The sequence below is a fragment of the Monodelphis domestica genome, chromosome 1, assembly GCF_027887165.1.
Source record: "Monodelphis domestica isolate mMonDom1 chromosome 1, mMonDom1.pri, whole genome shotgun sequence".
NCBI classification, from domain to species: domain Eukaryota; kingdom Metazoa; phylum Chordata; class Mammalia; order Didelphimorphia; family Didelphidae; genus Monodelphis; species Monodelphis domestica.
Window position 1 is genome coordinate 117126740 of NC_077227.1, and position 19994 is coordinate 117146733.

General features: G+C 39.5%; 1 protein-coding gene across 3 annotated transcripts in view; it reads left to right on the forward strand.

Annotated features, from left to right (window-relative positions):
* Positions 1-19994, forward strand: part of PDE8A (phosphodiesterase 8A) — a 275867-nt gene that overhangs the window by 49405 nt on the left and 206468 nt on the right. The window lies entirely within an intron of this gene.

Here is a 19994-nt window from a genome sequence, read left to right on the forward strand (position 1 = left end):
CATCTATGGGGCTTTAAATTTTGCAAAGTACTTCATGCAACAGCAACAACAATAATAAAGCTGTAAAGAGGGATAGAACTAGCCTGGGAGTCAGGAAGACCTGACACCTTGGTGGTGTGATCTCAGTCAAATCATATAACCTTGTGTTCTAGGTAGCCTGCTCTCCAGGATTACAAATTGCAGAGAAAGTGTCCATCTATCTTGGTAGAAGGAATTTATTCATCTGTGAGTTCTCTATACCAATATAGTTACAAGTCTAATCTTCATCCAGTCTTAAAAACAGCTAACATTTTTAGAAAGATTTAAAGCTTACACAGTGTGTTAGCTCTGTATTAATTTAGATTCTGTTATTATCCCCACTTTGCAGATGAAGAAACTTTGTCTCAGAGAGATATTTACCCCAGAGTCATACAGAATCTGAGTTAGGATTCAAACTCAGGGCTTCCCCATTCCAAGACTGGCACTCTAGCCACCATGGAACCAGGATGCCTCTAAGATGAAAAAGAAGGACATTTCTGGCATGGGGAACAGTGGGAACAAAACCAAAAGAAATGATGAGTTTGGGACACATACAGAAGATGCTGAATAGTCTAACTTGGTAGAGTGTAGACCATTTGGAAGGAAACACTGTAAAATTTTGCTGCAAAGGTAAGGGGCACCTAATTGTAGAGGGCCTTGAATGCTAAACATGGGATTTGACCTTTGCTCACTCAGTAGGCACTAGGGTGCCGTCAGTTTTATGTCTCCAAGTTTCAGGTCCCAGGTCTTTCTCAATAAATATGACACATGTTCTACTACTAGCTAGATTTCTGTTTTTTATTCCCAGTTTCCATGTGCCTAGCCTTTGACTTTCAGTTACATTGTAAAGATTTTCTTTTAATTTGCAGTTTCATATTAGGTTTTACATCCAAATCAATGATGCTTCTCTATGACACTAGGTGTTTGATGACATACTTTAATGCTTGCAAATGGTCATTGTAAGGTCTTTTAATCTTACAAAAATGCCTCTGAGACAGATAAAAACAGAAAGATTTAAAGTAATAGTGACTTGGGAACTCTGAAGTAGGGAAACTGTGCTAAATTTTTCAGTACAGTGGTGTGAAGATAATTTCCATAGGTGTGTTCAAGATTAAGTGCACGCCTCTCAGTTATGAGTTAGTTCAAGAGACATTAAGAACAAAAAACCAGAGAGGCCCTGGCGAATGCAGAGGAAAAGTTAAGGTTTTTTTCATTTCCCTTTAAGACATTTGTGCAGCGGAAAACTCTATTTATGGAGGATTGACATTTAAACTAACATTATGCTGCTTCTTATAGCTCTTTCACATTTGAGATTCCTAAAAAACTCATATTTTGGTACCCTTCTGTTAGAGGTGAAAACTCTGGAATAGAGAGGTCTGAGTTCCACCAGAATCTTTCTTTTTTCTTGGACCTACTTTTCAGATTTTCCTTCTCTCCCATATTTTTGCCTTTTCATCCAAACAAAACCAATGATTCTTGGCAGGATGTTGCCTCCCAAAGTTGCTTCCATTTATAAATGCCCTCTTGTCCTCAACTTGCCTTCTTTGCCTGTTCCATTCTCTTCCCTTCTAGCCCACCCTTTACAAGGTATATTGTAAAATTAAGAGCCATAGATTTTCAAGAGGCATATATTCTAGATCAAAGGAAGTTGGGTACCCGTTAAAGGTTTTTACTTTATTGGCCAAGGGTGGGGAACTGATGGTAGGTCCAATTTGATCCTTAGCAGGTTAGGGATGAAATAATATTGCTCAGGCAGCCCAGTATTTTAAAGGATGTAATTTCCCTCTATTAGTTTATCCCAGTCAGAATGCTTTGAAGATGTGATAAGAACAATTGGCAAAATATTAATATAGTCAGTGTTTTAGCAGGTCCACGGCTTAGGTTTGGACACTAGGTAGTTGGACTAAAATTATGAGTGACTGTAAATACAAATGAGTAAAGTTATGACTGATGATTCTGGTAGACCAAAAGGATAGGGTGCAGACTTAGGGCCAAAGTTGGGGGTTCTTAACATAGAATCCACAAGTTTGGTTTTAAAAAATATTTTTGGTAACTATTTCAATGGTTTCTTTAATGATCTTTTGCTGTTATTTTGTGCATTTGAAAACATTCTGAAAAAGGATTCATAGACCTAATCAGACTTCCAAAGGGGTTTATGATACACACAAAGGTTAAGATTCTCCAGAAGCCCTTTAATCTATGGTCCAATAGGTAGGCAGAACCAAGAGTGGGATATCAGCCAGATGATAAGCCAGAACTGGTAAATCACAAGTACTATAAACTGAGATTTGAGCCCAAGATCTGGTGTGCTAGACCCAGCTAGCTCAGGGAAAGTTACCTTGCTTTCGCTTGAAGAACTCCAGTATGACTGGAGGTGCTTTAGATGAAAACATAATTGGCAGAGTTCTGGTCAAAGAACCAGGGGAACTTGGGAGATCCAAACAGGCAAGTGAATCATTGTCAAGGGAGAGTTGTCTGGTATTAGGGACCTATACACAGGCACCTGGACTCAGTATATACTAAGAGGATAAAGGCAGGAATCTGACTCTTGGAAGACAAGGGTTCTGTGGCATTCTGGGGCCATGTGTTCTATTCATTGTTGTGATTAAGCCCAGGATTTTCCACAGGTAACTTTATCATTTGATAAAGGAATGAGGCTAGCAGACAATATATGTCATCTGGATTTCTTAGCAGTTAGGGTTTAAGGGAATCATAGGGTTATTTTTCTGGGGGTGGGGTATTTTCCATCTCCTTAGTACAAGTGAATTGGCACAGATTTGCTCAGTTGGGACCAAAAGGATTAACAACAGTCACTCTTCGTGCTTAAAGTCCTTGGCTGGGAGAGGTGTTTCTGTCAGGTTACTAGTAATTGCCTGACTGAGGTAGAATCTGGGCAGGGTCAGATTATGATATTTGTTGTTGTTCAGTTATTTCAGTCATGTCTTACTCTTCATGACCCCATTTGGGATTTTCATCACATTGATACTGAGGTGGTTTGCCATTTCCTTCTCTAGCTCATTTGACAGATGGGGAAACAGAGGTCAACAGGGTTAAGAGATTTGCCTAGGATCTGAGGCCAGATTTGAACTCAGGAAGATGAGTCTTCCAGACTCCAGGTCTGGATCTCTATCCATTGTGCTACCTAACTCTCCCTATATTGCTAGAAAGCAGGGATTTTTTAAAGGGAAGGTGATATCTCCTTTGTATCAGGCTTCTGAGGTCTATGGTTGTTAATGTAAACTCTCAGTTTCCCTCTCATTAACTTCCATTATCGAATTTAAGGCTTGGATATCATAGAGACAGTGGAAAAGACTGGGATTAGGATATAGAGTTGGAAGGGACCTTGTAGAGCAGAGTTTTTTTAGTCTCTATTCTTCAGTGATGGTATAAGAACAAGGGACCAATAATGTGATTTATACCTTCCTTTCCTTTATTAATATTAATTCCTATTTGGGTCCAACACTACACTTACATGGTGTATATTACCTCTTTTCTCTTGTGATTTCAGCCTTTGTACTTGGTTTTCTCCTGTGCCTGGAATCCACTCCATCCTTATCTTTACTTTTTAGAAGTCCTAGCTAGTTTGTGTCACCCAGCTTTCATAAAAGGCCTTTCCTGATTCCTTTATGCTTCTCTATTTCAAATTTTTCTTTGTCTTTACTTTCAATATGCTTACAAAGCATCCTAAAAGTCTTAGTGCAATTTAAAACTATTTATTGAAAAGAGGCAGGCCTGGAGACTGGAGATCCTGGGTTTAAATATAGCCTTAGACATTTCCTAGCTGTGTGATGCTGGGCAAGTCAGTTAACCCAATTGCCTAGTCCTTACCACTCTTTTGCTTTGGAGCCAATATTTAGTATCAATTATAAGACAGATGGTGAGTAAGGGTTTAAAAATTATTTAAAAGTTATTTATGTCTTCTTTTTACATCATCATAGTTATCCCAAATATTCTTCTCCCCTCTCTCTCTCTCTCTCTCCCTCTCTCTCTCTCTCTCTCTCTCTCTCTAGTCTTTCAGAGAACCATCACCCCTAAGAACTAGTATAGTTTTTAGAGGGGAAAAAAAGAAGAGAGCACACAATTGATCAATTCATTGAAAAAGTTCAAAAACACGTGCATCATGTAACACTTGTGACCCTCCTACCTCCATGAAGAGGTGGTTTGGAGCTGTCCTCTCCTTTCTCTTCATTCTAGTCATGCTTGATCTTCATGATTTTGTTATATTCACTTTTGACTTTTTGGATGTGCTGTATTTGTCCTTTGTGGTCACAATCTATATTGTTTTCTTTACTTTGCTTCCTTTACTCTCCATCAGTTCATGTAGATCTTTCCATGCTTCTCCAAATTCATCATTTAGTGCAGTTTTAAGCTTTACTGAGGTTTTAAAAAAAGCCGAACCTTGTCTTAGAATTGATACAAGTATTGGTTCCAAGGCAGAAGAGTAGTAAAGGTCAGACAATGGGGATTAAGTGACTTGCTAAGGGTCACACAGCTAAGAAGTGTCTGAGGAAGATTTGAATCCAGGGTCTCCCATCTTGAGACCTGGCTCTCTATTTACTGACGCACCTAGCTATTCCTTTAATGAGTTTTAGTAGCTTAAAACCTTACTAAGACTTTTGGAGTGCCTTGTATATGTACATGTTGTTTCCTCCAAATAGGACATAAAGTCCCTAAAGGTTGGAACTGTTTCATTTTTGTTTGCCTCCCCAGTAACTAATATAGCACTCAGTACTTTATAGATCCTATGTTGATGAACTAATTGATCATGTACCTTTTGAATCATAGTGTGGAGGGATGATGGTGAGAGCCCTAAACAGGGAAGGGAGAGCCCTGTTGTGTTCCAGATCTTTCTACAAATGAACTCTGTGACCTTGAAATGCTCCCATTCTGCTGCCTCCACTGTTAAATGAAGGGGTTTTAATTAGGTCACAGGCTAAGTGAGGACCTCTCAGGGATCTTCCAAATCCATCGTTTTGTGACTCAGTGAGTCTGTGACTCAGGGGCCTTTCATAAAAATGCTGGGGTGTTTCTTATATATGACCTCAAGCAAATGTCACTGGGTAAAGCTGAAATAGTTCATTTTTTCATGCCTTCAGAGGTCATCTCAGTAGGCTTTGGCACCATTAAAATGGTTTCTGGCATCGCTGTAGCTGGCATTCCTGTCTTCACAGCAGGGTTTGATATTCCTTTATCAATGCAACATTCTGGGAAATTCAAACTTGGGATCTAAGGCTTAGGAACAGTGACTTTTGTTTAATATGGGAAAGAAAGGGTGGTGTGACTTGCCGCCTGGAGGCCTTAAATCATTTCATCTCTGGAACTCCGGATTGATGAGTGCTTCAGGAGTGAAACTAGCTGATCTAACCACACTTCCTTTGTTCCCCCCACCATCTTCTTATTGCCCATCTTACCACCAGATGTGGTCTCCTTTCCCCAGATGCTGTTTTCCAGTTATGAAACCAAAACCAAGTCAATATGTCTATCCATTGATCTATTTATTTATCATAGAAAATAAGCCCAATGTGAATAATGGCTTGGAAAAGGGAAATTTTTAAAGATTTCTTAAAAGACTAAAAGATTTACTTCTGGAAAGGAAGGAGGGAAACAATCATTTATTAAGTACCTACTATGTGACAGGTACTCTGCTAAATGCTACACAAATATCTAATTTGATCCTTAACTCTGGGAGGAAGGTGCTATTATTATTTTATAGTTGAAGAAACTGAATCAGAAAGAAGTTAAGTGACTTGCTCAGGCTCACACAGAGAGTAAATATCTGAGAATAGATTTGAATCTATCTTTTCTTGATGTGTCAGGCCCTGATGTCTCCTGTGCCACCTACCTGCTTCTAGGCAAAGGGTATGTCAGTCTGTTCCTCTATGGTTCCACTCACCATCACCATAACTTTACAAACCAAAATACATGTCACTGGCCATCATTATCCCTCTACAACATTGAATCTTCATTTTTGTTTTTATATTTCCAATGTTGAGCACAATGTTCAACATATTTCTAACTCTAAATACATTTTCTTTTATTTTTTTTTCTTTCCTTCCTTTCTTGACATAGAGATAACTACTGGGATAAAAAGATGTCTCAGACAGAAGCTAAGTAGTCAATTTGGAGTAGACTAGGGGAAGAGACCAAGGCCAGACTCAAGGGTCTTGTTATACCATTCCACCTTTTTTCCTTACACTCCAGAGAACATAGATATAAAGAAATATGCTATTAATATTTTTGAAATCTATCCATCCATCTATCTATCTATCATGCATAATAATAAATACAATATGAATAATGGCTTGGAAAAGGAAAAGATTAGAAGATTTCTTAGATGGATCACATATCTTTGATTTTTTTCCCTTTTATCAGAATACTTATTGTTCATGAGACAATTTTGGTGATGATACAAAAAAGGAGTATATAGCAGAATTTGCTTTTTCAGAGATCTAGTGATTCTGCCTTGTAAGCCCCAGTAGATAGGGGTTTTTTTTAACCTTTACTTTCTGTCTTAGAATCAATACTAAGTATCAGTTCCAAGGCAGAAGAGGAGGAAGATTTAGGCAACTGGGACTAAGTGACTTGCCCAGGGTCACACAGCTAAGAAGTATCTGAGGTCAAATTTGAACCCAGAACCTCTCATGCCCAGCTCTGGCTCTCTATCCACAGAGCCATCGTACTGTCTCAGTAGACATGTTTTGTTGCTGTTGGCAAATTAGTAATATAATTTGTCATTAATAAAGTAAAGGTAGGTGAGAGGAACATTAGATTAGGAGTCTGGAGACTTGGGCTTTAGTCTGGGCTCTTTTGCTACGTGTCTGCTTGATGTTAGTTTGGTCATTTAACCTTCATGGAAGTAGACTGGATGAGCTGCTCTTTAAGATTGCTATCAGCTCTAACCTTTTCTGATGTATTGACATTAAAATCCTAAACCAAACTGGCTTGTTTCATTCTAAAAATCCAATTCTGAACTGTACCTCCTATAATATAATTAATACAGATGAGATGTTATTTTCTCCCTTTTCCATAAAGGGAAGTTGAGGCATGGGAAAAATGATATGATTTGTACAAACAAACAAGACTAGAACTCAGATTACCTGTCATCCAGTGGAAGTATTTATGTGTTGAATAGGATTTATAAAGTCAAAAGTGATGCATTTTGATGGGCAAATGTCACTTGTTGAAGCTCATCGTGCATTCCTTTCCCTCAGTTCCTGGCTAATGTTGGACCTCCTTATCTCATTTCTAAAAGGAGGGAGATTGATAATGTTAGATGATCTTTTAGACATTCTGTAGCTCAAAAACTTTTGATTCTATGAAGGTATACAGATTGCATTCTTCACTATGTCCCTGAGAAGTGATTAATAAGGTATTATTATTATCTCCATTTGACAGACAGAGGCAGCTGAAATGTGTCCTATAACTAAGAATATACAAATGACTATTGTTACATCTCATTTATGACAAATACAGCACAATCCAAATTTTTGAGATGGATAATCAGTAAAAATAGTAAATGAAAATTAATTGACAAGAACTGAGGTAATATAATTAATGTTTCTCCCTTGTACATCTTTTCTCATATCTCATATTATTTTCTCATATCTTACACCATTTCTTTGCCTTCTGAAACCAGCATCCCTCAATGTCTAGCTCAGATGCCACTTCCAGTATGAAGCTTTCCCTCATCCCTTATACCAAAATGGTATTTTATCCTTTGAACAAATAATCCATGCTTCTCAGATGCTACACATTATATCCTCCCTTGTAATATGGATTTTTGTGTGTATTTATCTTATTTATTCTACTATGTTATAAATCTTCTTTATCTTAGAGGAGAATGCCTTGTCTTTTACCTTTATGGTATAGATGAGCAGCAGAAGATCTATGCACCATAAAACATTCCATAATCCATAATCTTCAGGAAGATCCAGGAAAGGGATAAGAATATAATATTTTTCATTATGTCAGATTATTTAAATGTTTTTAAGTGGCCCAAGATAAGAATTCTCCAATTATTTTTTTGTTATTAAAAAGTTTATAAGAACTTCTAAGTCACTGAACTTTCATTTGACTATGAGTTCCTTGAAAATGGAAATTGGTTGTTGTTTTTTTTCCTTTCTTTGTATTTCTAGGGTTTAGTACAGTTACTAGCCCATAGTAGGTGATTCATAAATGCCTTTTGATCCTTCTTGACTTGTTGAATGTCAGTTCTTTCTTTTTAGGTTCTGTTTCTCCGAACTCATTTCTTTGCTTGTAGAATGAGGGAGTTTTGAGCTAGATGATCTCAAAAGTTCTTTCTGATTTCTAAACCTAAGTCAAGGTTTACAGAGTATGTCTCTCAAATCATCCCTGAGATTGGTAGTATAGGTGTTACCATCCTCATTTTATGGATTTTTGTTGTTTAGTCATTCACTTACGTCTAACTCTTCATGACTCTATTCAGGAAAGACATTAGATGGGTTTGCCATTTCTTTCTCCAGCTCATTTTATAGATGAGGAAACTGAGACAAACAGGATTAAGTGACTTGTTCAGGGCCTCACAGGTAGAAAGTATCTGAGACCAGATTTGAACTCAAAAGATGTGGGTTTTTTTTGACTCTAGGTCTAGAGCTCTATCCACTGCATTACCTAGCTGCCTATCTCACTGGGATCCCTGTCCAGAATTTTCTGTTCTTCATTTCAGCTGCTTTGACTTTTCTGTCTACCTGCCAGGTTTAGCAGGGCCAAGGACCACTCCACTCATGCTCTCCACCATTTTGTAGACCTTCCTATCTGGGGTGGAGGCCATGTGTGCTGGGAACTTCTGCTCATCCTTATAAATTAGGTACCCTGTCCTGCCAAGCTCCTACTCAAAACAATGGACACTGATGGTTGGCTCTTCCTGGTTGCCATGATGAACTCTTGGGAGGGGCTGAATGCTTACTTTTCCAAGCAGCTATATTCTGTGAGCTTCAGTGAGGATAGACGGATGCTGCCTGAGTCACTGCAGTCTCTGAGTACTTCTCTGCTGAGGTCATCTTGCTGACTGCCTGTTCTTCTCCCTGCCAGCCCCTAGTGATGTCACCCTCTCTGCTCTCAGGAATCTACTTCTAGCATGACTTTGAGCTGCATGCAGTAGCATTCCCTCAGGCTCTAGAAACGAGTAAACCTTGCACTTGTCTAGCTTATCCTGTCCTGAGAGCTTCTGCAAAAACTCCCTCAGGCATGATGGTGCAGGTGCTCTAGCTCTATCTGTTGGCCACCTTCTCCCTGCTCTTGGCACGTTTTCTCCTTCAGTGAGTTGCAATCAAGCAAAGTGTCTCCCTTTTTTCCTCCCCAGCAAGCATTTAGTCCTAATAAATCTTCTAAGAAAAATCATGGTAGACTGAGGCCTCCAGCTGGTCTGCCTAGTCTTGGGACCTCTTCTTGTTGTTCCAGATTCATTCATTCTGCTGGGCCAGATGGTGAGGCCTCCCACAGATTTGTGTCAATGTGGTACTTGCTTACCATTTTAGGGGTACAAAACTTCAACCCAGGATTTCATCCATGTAGGACAAGGTAGGAAGGCTTGGGACACACTTTATTGAAGTTCCCTTTTCAGCTATTTATCTATAACTTATGGTATTAGTTGTTGTTCAGTTGTTTTCCACCATGTGTGACTCTGTGACCTCAACTGGGGTTTTCCTGGCAGAGATATTGGAGTGGTTTGCCATTTCCTTCTCTAGCGCATTTTTATAGATGAAGAAACTGAGGCAAACAGGATTAGGTGATTTGCTTAGGGTCACATAAGGTCTAAGGCCATATTTGAACTCAGGAAAACGAGTCTTCCTGACTCTAGACCATAGGTCTAGTATCCACTGTGTCATTTGGTTGCCCTGTATAGAGTCTTAGACTTTTTCTTAAAACCCTGGAAGTTTAAATAATTTGCCCAGGGCTACTCAGACAATATGGGTAAAAGGTAGAATTTGAACTCCAGGTGCCTAACCTTTTTAAGGCTGGCTTTCCAGTCACTGTTGCTTCTGTTGCTATTAGGGAATGACAACTCTGACTGTCTACTTTAGTTAATATGGGACACTTCCTTTGACTTTTGCTGTTCTGCTTGGTTTTTACTCCATAACCATCTTGCCGCCCACAGGATGAGCTGAAAATCATCTGAAAATCTTGGGGATTTTTTCAGCTTTGATATTCAACAAAGACTCAGCATCCTTCCCTCGGATTGAAGGACAGGAGGGTAAAGCAATGAACTCGAGAGCTAGGCTGGTGGGCTTAAGTGACTTGCCTAGGGTCCTACATCTGGGAACTGCTTGAGGCCCAATTTGAACAAAGGACCTCCCATCTTCAGATCTGACGCTACCCACAGAACCACCTAGCATCCCCAGAGCAACGAACTCTTCCCCAAACCTCCCTTTCCTGTCAATTTCATTTATCATTATGTCCCAGTGTGGCACCTCTTGGTATCCCCTGCTAATCTCTGTTAGCTTCGTTTTATATACAGACTTCCCCTGCCACCTTGGGCTGTAAGCTCTTCCAGGGTAGCAGCAGTCTTCTTTTTTTAAAATTCATGTCCTCAGCCTTAACATGGTGTTGTCACATAGTAGGGACTTAAATAAATGTATATTGATTAATGACATGAGATACCAGCTGGTGACTGGGATAAAGCAATGTTGCAGGGTAGTAGATTTAAAAACTGGTTAACTTATTTTAAAATAGAAAGAGTATTTTGTTCTTAGTTTATGAAACAAGTTTACTTTGAATTATGAATCAAGGATATAAGTTGGCTAGTGAGAGTGGGAGAAAAACTGAGAATTCACAAACCTAAAGAAATGAAGAATTTCCTGACTTAAAAAAACCTCTTCCTTCTGTCTTAGTATCAGTTCTTCTTTTTTCAAGCCTTTAAAAAAGCACCTTACTTTTCATTTTAGAATCAATACTATGTGTTGGTTCTAAGGTAGAAGAGTAATAAGGGCTAAGTAATGAAGGTTAAGTGACTTGCCCAGAGTCCCACAGCTAGGGAGTGTCTGAGGCCAGACTTGAATCCAGGTCCTTCTGACTTCAGGCCTCATGCTCTATCCACTGTGCAGCTGCCCCTATTTCCTGGCCTTCTTAAAAGGCCTAGATTTCAAGTGTGGAAGGATCTAGAGGATAGGCAAGATTTGCCTTTGTATGAAATACTATCATTTCTTGATTCCGTTCATGCCCTAATGCTTGTCACAGATTAACATTAGCCCTCTACCCTAGATTGCTTCTTTCTCTTTGTGGTTCTAACAAAAATATGGCATTCTGAATCCAAGTTTTGTTTCTGATGAGTCATTTGAATGGGTATTGGGCCAAGATATGTGCCAGAGATCTTTTGTGGAAAATATAGCCTTTTGCCTTAAATAAATTGAGCTATTTAGGGTTATCTATCTTTTTTTAAAAAATGAATTTGTCTTTAAAAAAATCACTTGTAAAAAATATCTCTCTTCCAAAGAGATTATACTATCAATAACAGCCATTCCTCTGAATACTCCTCTCTTTCCTAAAGAGTTAACAATAACTCAGAAAAGAACACCATAAGCAAGATATGTAATTGGTTAACACATTTTTCTTGCCTAGTAATTTCTAAGCAAGTCAGAAGTTGATGAAATTTAACTGGTTTTGCCATTTGAATAATTCTTTCAAAGTTCCTCAGTCCTGTTACTCTTCAAGCACCTTATGGAGGAAGTACATATTAAAGTTTAACATATAGACATACAGAAGCAGTTGGGGAAGTTGAGAGAAAAGCCTGTGGTCAGGTGCTTTGACTGCTTCTCATTCTGGAGCAGAGAGAAGCCTACTCCCATCCCACTCTGGCTACTGCAATGCTCTCTAGGTAACAAAATCTATTTGGAAATGACAGACAATGATTCTTTCACCTTCTTTTAATAAGAACATTTCATTTAAACCCCCAAATCCTTTAGATTTTCCTAAATAACTTTAGGAGTTTATAATTTGGCTAACTTGGTTTTCCAAACTCTCCTCATCAGGTGGGGGAAATGAAAGGAAATAAGCATTTTTGAGGTGCCTACTACATGCCAGATATATGTACTTAGTCCTTCCCAAATATTATTTCATTTGATCTGCAGAACAATCTTTTGAGGGAGGAGCTATTATCACCATTTTGTTATTTTAAGTTGATTAGTCTTGCTGATTCTTCTTGATCCCATTTGGAGCTTTCTTAGCAGAGATTCTGGAGTATTTTGCCATGTCCTTCTCCAGATCATTTTACAGGTAAGAAAACTGAGGCAAGTAGGATTAAGTGACTTGCCCAGGCTCACATAGTTAGTAAGCATGTGAGGGTGGATTTGAACTCAGGTCTTCTGATTCTAGACCCAGTGCTTTATCCACTAATAGAATAATAGGCTAATAGATCTGAAGCTGGGAAAGACTTCAGTGACCATCCAGGCCAACCTTTCATGACGAAATGGCTCTGCTGAGGTGAAAACACATGTCTGACCCTTCTCGATCCCATTTGGGGTTTTCTTGGTAGAGATACTGGAGTGGTTTCCCATTTACTTCTCCAGCTCATTTAACAGGCGAAGAAACTGAGGCAATCATGGTTAAGTGACTTGCTCAGGGTCACATAGCTAGGAAGCATCTGAGGCCATATTTGAACCCAGGACTTCCTGACTCAAGGCCTGGTGCTCTATCCTATGAGTCACCTAGCTGCTCCTCTGGTCTTCCTTCAATGGAAATTTGTCCAAGTCTTTCCCCCCCCCCTTTAACAGTGGGCCTCAGCAATAGATGTGTATTGTAGGTGTGTGTGTATTATGTGACTTTAAATGGTGACTTGCATGAAGCCCATTGTTGGTAGAATGAGCCTGTGCCTTCTAGGTCAGGTCTATCAGAGTGAACTCAGAAGACATGCGTGTATGAACATATACACATATAGCATATGTGTGCACACATATAAATGTACCTACATATACACATATTTCTCTCTATATATATTCCTATATTTATATTCATGTATATTTGTGTGTATATGTACATATCCATAGGAGTTGTTCAGTCATTTCAGCTGTGTCTTACTTTTTGTGACCTCATTTTGGGGATTTCTGGGCAAAGATACTGGAGTGGTTTGCTATTTCCTTCTCCAGCTCATTTTACAGATGAGGAAACTGAGGCAAACAGGGCCAAGTGACTTGCTTAGGGTCATACAACTAATGTCTAAGGCCAAATTTGAACTGAGGTCTTCCTGACTCCAGATCTGATATTCTATTCACTGTGTCACTACATACATACATACATACATACATACACACACATATACACACATACACATGCACTCTCTGTATATATGTCATACAAATTATATATGTACGTGCATATATACATGCTTTCTGTATACGTATATACACACATGCACATATATATGGGGATACATCCCGGCTATTCAGTAGTCAAATAATAGTAGCTTCCCAAACAATTTACTCAACTTTATTCATGCTAGGAGTGTAGCCCCTTCTCTCTTCTACCTCTCAGGATCCTTATCTTCCTGGAAGGCTCAACCCAAGTGCTGCCTTCTACCTGAGCAGTCCTTCTGGTCTCCTGATCTGCTAATGCTTCCCCCTGGAGATGAGCCCTTATTTGTATGCATTTGGTGTATACTTTTGTTACAGGTTGTTTCCTTGTTGGGATGTAAGCTCCCTTAAGGCAGAGACTGTTTCATTTTAGGCTTTGTATCTTGATCCTGGCATATGGTGGGCGTTTAATAAATACATGTTGACTGATCCATACAAAAATGGCTAGTGTAGCCCCTAGTGCTGCTACTTGATCACTGGTGATCAAATCAATGAGAATGCTGTTATTTCCCAAACCAAACTCTTCCAGGAAGTATAGGAGGGGTTCAGGGAAGGGGAAGAGGGAGGGAGGCACAATCTAGCAGATCCCCCCAAAACTGACTCCAGGATAAGGTCACTAAAGGTGCATTTCAACCTTGATGTCAGATGTTTCTTGAAAACTTCCACAAAGCCAGGTAGATTGAAATGTTTCCTAGGCTTTGGCAACAGAATCAGAAATATCAAGTGGTTGGGACCCAAGGGCCTTCCCAATTTTTTGTCTCTGAGCTAATGAGTTTCATTTTTTTTGTTTTGTCTTGTTAAAAATCTCAGGTGGGTTATACCCTTGGCTCAGAGCAGATGCTTAAGGCCCAGGATTTAAGGAAAGTTGCTTGTTTGTTTTCAGTGATTACCTTTGCCTGAAGTTCTCAGTAATTTGGTTTCTCAGTAGACTACATGAACAAGATAAAAGGATCAATATTTCAAACACAGCTGTCATATGCACTGGTGTTAGGAAAGGCACTCTGGGGCCTCCTTTTAGTTAAGTCCCTTGGACTGATTCCCAGGGCCAAAGACAACACTCCAATACCTCCACTCCACTTTTCTCTTTGACTTTTGGATACCAAGTCTTGGCCTTCCTGTTCCTATTCTTATTCCCACCATCGTTTCTTATACCTTCAGCTCCACTGTGAAATAGGTTATAGTTTCTCAGCTTTTTTCTTCCTCCAGTCACTAAGTAGGCCTCCCTTTTAAAGGTTTTCTGAGGTTTCTCTGTCTGTCTGTCTGTCCCTGTCTGTCTCTCCCCTTCGTTCGTTCGTTCGTTCGTTCGTTTGTTCATTTGTTCCTTCCTTCCTTCCTTCCTTCCTTCCTTCCTTTCTTCTTTTCCTTCCTTCCTTCTTCTAACCTGGAGATAACCAGAGAAATTGATGCATTTAAAAATATAAGAAGTTTAAAAGTCTTACAGTAACAGTTATTCCTTGTATTCAATTTAATATCAGTGGAATGAATCCTATCTTTCTTTCCTTTTTTTTTTTAATAAAAACCCTTACCTTCCATCTTGGAATCAATACTGTGAATTGGTTCCAAGGTAGAAGAGTGGTAAGGACTAGGCAATGGGGGTTAAGTGACTTGCCCAGGGTCAAACAACTGAGAAGTGTCTGAGGTCAGATTTGAATAGGACCTCCCATCTCTAGGCCTGGCTCTCAATTCACTGAGCTACCCAGCTGCCCCCAAGAGTCCTATCTTTCTTGAGACTAATTTTGGCCCTTCACAGACCTGTCTTTTCATTCTTTTTCGACATGTGTCTTCTGCCTTTCTCTTTCTCCCCATCCTCCCTTTTAAATATTGGGTCTGAAGCTACTAAGTGTCCCTCTCTTCTCTTGTCTTCTATTTCCACTCTCATATTTTCTTGAACTCTAGACTCTAAAGAGAAATATCAAAGCAATCATAGACAATAATGAATGATAAATTAAAAAAAAAACTTTACTCTCTATCTTAGAATTCATACTAAAGCTCCAAGGCAGAAGAACAATAAGGGCTAGGCAATGGGTGTTAAGTGACTTGCCCAGGGTCATATAGCTAGGAAGTATCTGAGGACAGATTTGAACCAAGGCTCTCTGTCCATTGAGCTATTTTAGCTGCCCTGGTGATCAACTTTTGTGCAAGAAACTCAAGAGTCTCTACATCTCAGAGGAAGTCCTAGGGTGGTATCTTTACTTCAACATGTACTTGCTTCACACATGGAAGTCATGTTGGGTGAGTCCTTTATTCATGTTGATAGCAACTTGACAATTTCTGCCAACTTATTGTAACAAAGAGTTACTAGGGGACTTCCGGTTAAGATGGCGGCTTAGAGAAAGCTGAAGTTCAGATCTCTGGAAAACCCTTCCCGACCGATCTCAAACTAGAAGCTCCTAAGGTGCCGAAATTCAAAACGATCAACAGCACAGACCCTGGGAACCCTCCTCCTGGACCTGGACCCGGTTCAAAAGGTACGGCTCCCCTTAAAAGCCAGAACCCGAGATCCCTCGGACCTCAGGGGTAGGAGCGCAGAGTCCAAGGCTCCCGGAAGCGGCAGCCGCGCCGGGCTCAGAGAGCAGGGTCTGAGGAACAACAACCCTCAGGGTCTTCTACCCAAGTCCCAGTCCGGGTGAAAGTTACTGCCTGGGGCTTCCGCTGCAAAGAGCCGGTTGGTCAAAGAGCCAGTCGGTCCGGGTGAAAGTTACTGCCTGAGGCCTCCGCTGCAGAGAGCTGGTCAAAACAACAGCAACCCTCAGGGCGGGCAAGACAGCCTCACGGGGCTGGATCCTGCTATCCAAGTCTCAGTGAAAGTCTGTGCTCTCGGAGCTTGGGGAAGCGGCAGCCCATCCCCCCGCAGGCCGACGAAACAGCCTCACGGCCAGGGATTCTGAAGGCAACTTCCGGAAATCGAGCCAGGGGGAGAGTGTGGCCTCGTGGTCCGACCCTTCCATTCCAGTTCCAGTGAGGCATATTCAGTTTAACCCAGGGAACGCTCATAGAACCAACATCTGCCCAGGACTAAAGCCTCTGATCACCAGACAAAGACAAGAAAAGCCAATCCTCCACGTTCAGAGATGACAAACTCCACAGAAGCACAGAAGCCCCAAAATACCAAGAAAAATAAGAAGAAAGGGGCGACTCTGGACACATTCTATGGAGCCAAAATACAAAATACAGAGCAGATAGAAGAAGATATACAAGAAAATTCTCCAAAATCTTCCAAAGGAAATAGAAACTCTCCACAAACCCATGAAGAATTTGAATCAGAAAGGACCAAAAAGATGGAAGCCCTCTGGGAGGAAAAGTGGGAAATGATGCAAAAGAAATTCACGCATCTACAAAACCAGTTTGACCAAACTGTAAAAGAAAACCAGGCTTTAAAGCAAGAACTAATAACGCAAAGCCAAAACACCAAGAAATTAGAAGAGAACATAAAATATCTCACCGACAAGGTGATAGATCTGGAAAACAGGGGGAGAAGAGAAAATTTAAGAATAATTGGACTCCCAGAAAAGCCAGAAATAAACACCAAACTGGACATGGTGATACAAGATATAATCAAAGAAAATTGCCCAGAGATTCTAGAACAAGGGGGCAATACAGCCACTGACAGAGCTCACAGAACACCTTCTACACTAAACCCCCAAAAGACAACTCCCAGGAATGTAATTGCCAAATTCCAAAGCTATCAAACAAAAGAAAAAATCCTACAGGAAGCCAGAAAAAGACAATTTAGATATAAAGGAATGCCAATCAGGGTCACACAAGACCTTGCAAGTTCTACGCTGAATGATCGTAAGGCATGGAACATGATCTTCAGAAAGGCAAGAGAGCTGGGTCTCCAACCAAGAATCAGCTACCCAGCAAAACTGACTATATACTTCCAAGGGAAAGTATGGGCATTCAACAAAATAGAAGACTTCCAACTTTTTGCAAAGAAAAGACCAGAGCTCTGTGGAAAGTTTGATACCGAAAATCAAAGAGCAAGGAATACCTGAAAAGGTAAATATTAAGGAAAGGGGAAAAATGTTATCTTCTTTTACTCAAACTCTCTTCTATAAGGACTACATTTATATCAACCTATGTATACTAATATGTGGGGAAAATGTAATGTATAAATAGGGGGTAAAGAAAGACCAAATAGAATAATGGTTCTCACACAAAGATTCACAGGGGAAGGGGAGGGGAAGAAAACTCCTATAAGAAGGAGAGGAAGAGAGGGGGGGGGGTTTACTTAAACCTCAATCTCAGGGAAATCAACTCTGAGAGGGAAAAACATCCAGATCCATTGGGATCTTGAATTCTATCTTACCCAACAAGGGTAAGGAGAAGGGAAAACCAAGGGGGGGAGGGGGAGAGGGAGAACAAAAAGGGAGGGAAAGAGAGGGGGGAGGGGGAGGGAACAAAAAGGGAGGGACTAAAAAGGGAAACATCAAGGGAGGGGACAAGGGGGACTGATTCAAAGTAAATCACTGGACTAAAAGGTAGAGCCGAAGAAGAAAAGGTTAGAATTAGGGAAGGCAATCAAAATGCCAGGGAGTCCACAAATGACAATCATAACTTTGAACGTGAATGGGATGAACTCACCCATAAAACGTAGATGAATAGCTGAATGGATTAGAATCCAAAACCCTACCATATGTTGTCTTCAAGAAACACACATGAGGCGGGTTGACACCCACAGGGTCAGAATTAAAGGATGGAGTAAGACCTTCTGGGCCTCAACTGATAGAAAGAAGGCAGGAGTGGTAATCATGATATCTGATAAAGCCAATGCAAAAATAGACCTGATCAAAAGGGATAGGGAAGGTAATTATATTTTGTTAAAAGGGACTCTAGACAATGAGGAAATATCATTAATCAACATGTATGCACCAAATAATATAGCACCCAAATTTCTAATGGAGAAACTAGGAGAATTGAAGGAAGAAATAGACAATAAAACCATACTAGTGGGAGACTTAAACCAACCATTATCAAATTTAGATAAATCAAATCAAAAAATAAATAAGAAAGAGGTAAAAGAAGTGAATGAAATCTTAGAAAAATTAGAATTAATAGACATATGGAGAAAAATAAAAAGGAATACACCTTCTTCTCAGCACCACATGGCACATTCACAAAAATTGACCATACATTAGGTCACAGAAACATAGCACACAAATGCAAAAAAGCAGAAATAATGAATGCAGCCTTCTCAGATCACAAGGCAATAAAAATAATGATTAGTAATGGTACATGGAAAACCAAATCTAAAACCAATTGGAAATTAAACAATATGATACTCCAAAACCGTTTAGCTAAAGAAGAAATCATAGAAACAATTAATAATTTCATCAAGGAAAATGACAATGGCGAAACATCCTTTCAAACCTTTTGGGATGCAGCCAAAGCGGTAATCAGAGGCAAATTCATATCCCTGAAAGCTCATATTAACAAACAAGGGAGAGCAGAGATCAATCAATTGGAAATGCAATTGAAAAAATTCGAAAGCGATCAAATTAAAAACCCCCAGCAGAAAACCAAATTAGAAATCCTAAAAATTAAGGGAGAAATTAATAAAATCGAAAGTGATAGAACTATTGATTTAATAAATAAGACAAGAAGCTGGTACTTTGAAAAAACAAACAAAATAGACAAAGTACTGGTCAATCTAATTAAAAAAAGGAAGGAAGAAAAGCAAATTCACAGCATTAAAGATGAAAAGGGGGACAGCACCTCCAATGAGGAGGAAATTAAGGCAATCATTAGAAATTACTTTGCCCAATTATATGGCAATAAATACACCAATTTAGGAGAAATGGATGAATATATACAAAAATACAAACTGCCTAGACTAACAGAAGAGGAAATAGAATTCTTAAATAATCCCATATCAGAAATTGAAATCCATCAAGCCATCAAAGAACTTCCTAAGAAAAAATCCCCAGGGCCTGATGGATTCACCTGTGAATTCTATCAAACATTCAGAGAACAGTTAACCCCAATACTATACAAACTATTTGACATAATAAGCAAAGAGGGAGTTCTACCAAACTCCTTTTACGACACAAACATGGTACTGATTCCAAAACCAGGCAGGTCAAAAACAGAGAAAGAAAACTATAGACCAATCTCCCTAATGAATATAGATGCAAAAATTTTAAATAGGATACTAGCAAAAAGACTCCAGCAAGTGATCAGAAGGATCATTCACCATGATCAAGTAGGATTCATACCAGGGATGCAGGGCTGGTTCAACATTAGGAAAACCATCCACATAATTGACCACATCAACAAGCAAACTAGCAAGAACCACATGATTATTTCAATAGATGCAGAAAAAGCCTTTGATAAAATACAACACCCATTCCTATTAAAAACACTAGAAAGCATAGGAATAGAAGGGTCATTCCTAAAAATAATAAACAGTATATATCTAAAACCAACAGCTAATATCATCTGCAATGGGGATAAACTAGATGCATTCCCAATAAGATCAGGAGTGAAACAAGGATGCCCATTATCACCTCTACTATTTGACATTGTACTAGAAACACTAGCAGTAGCAATTAGAGAAGATAAAGAAATTGAAGGCATCAGAATAGGCAAGGAGGAGACCAAGTTATCACTCTTTGCGGATGACATGATGGTCTACTTAAAGAATCCTAGAGATTCAACCAAAAAGCTAATTGA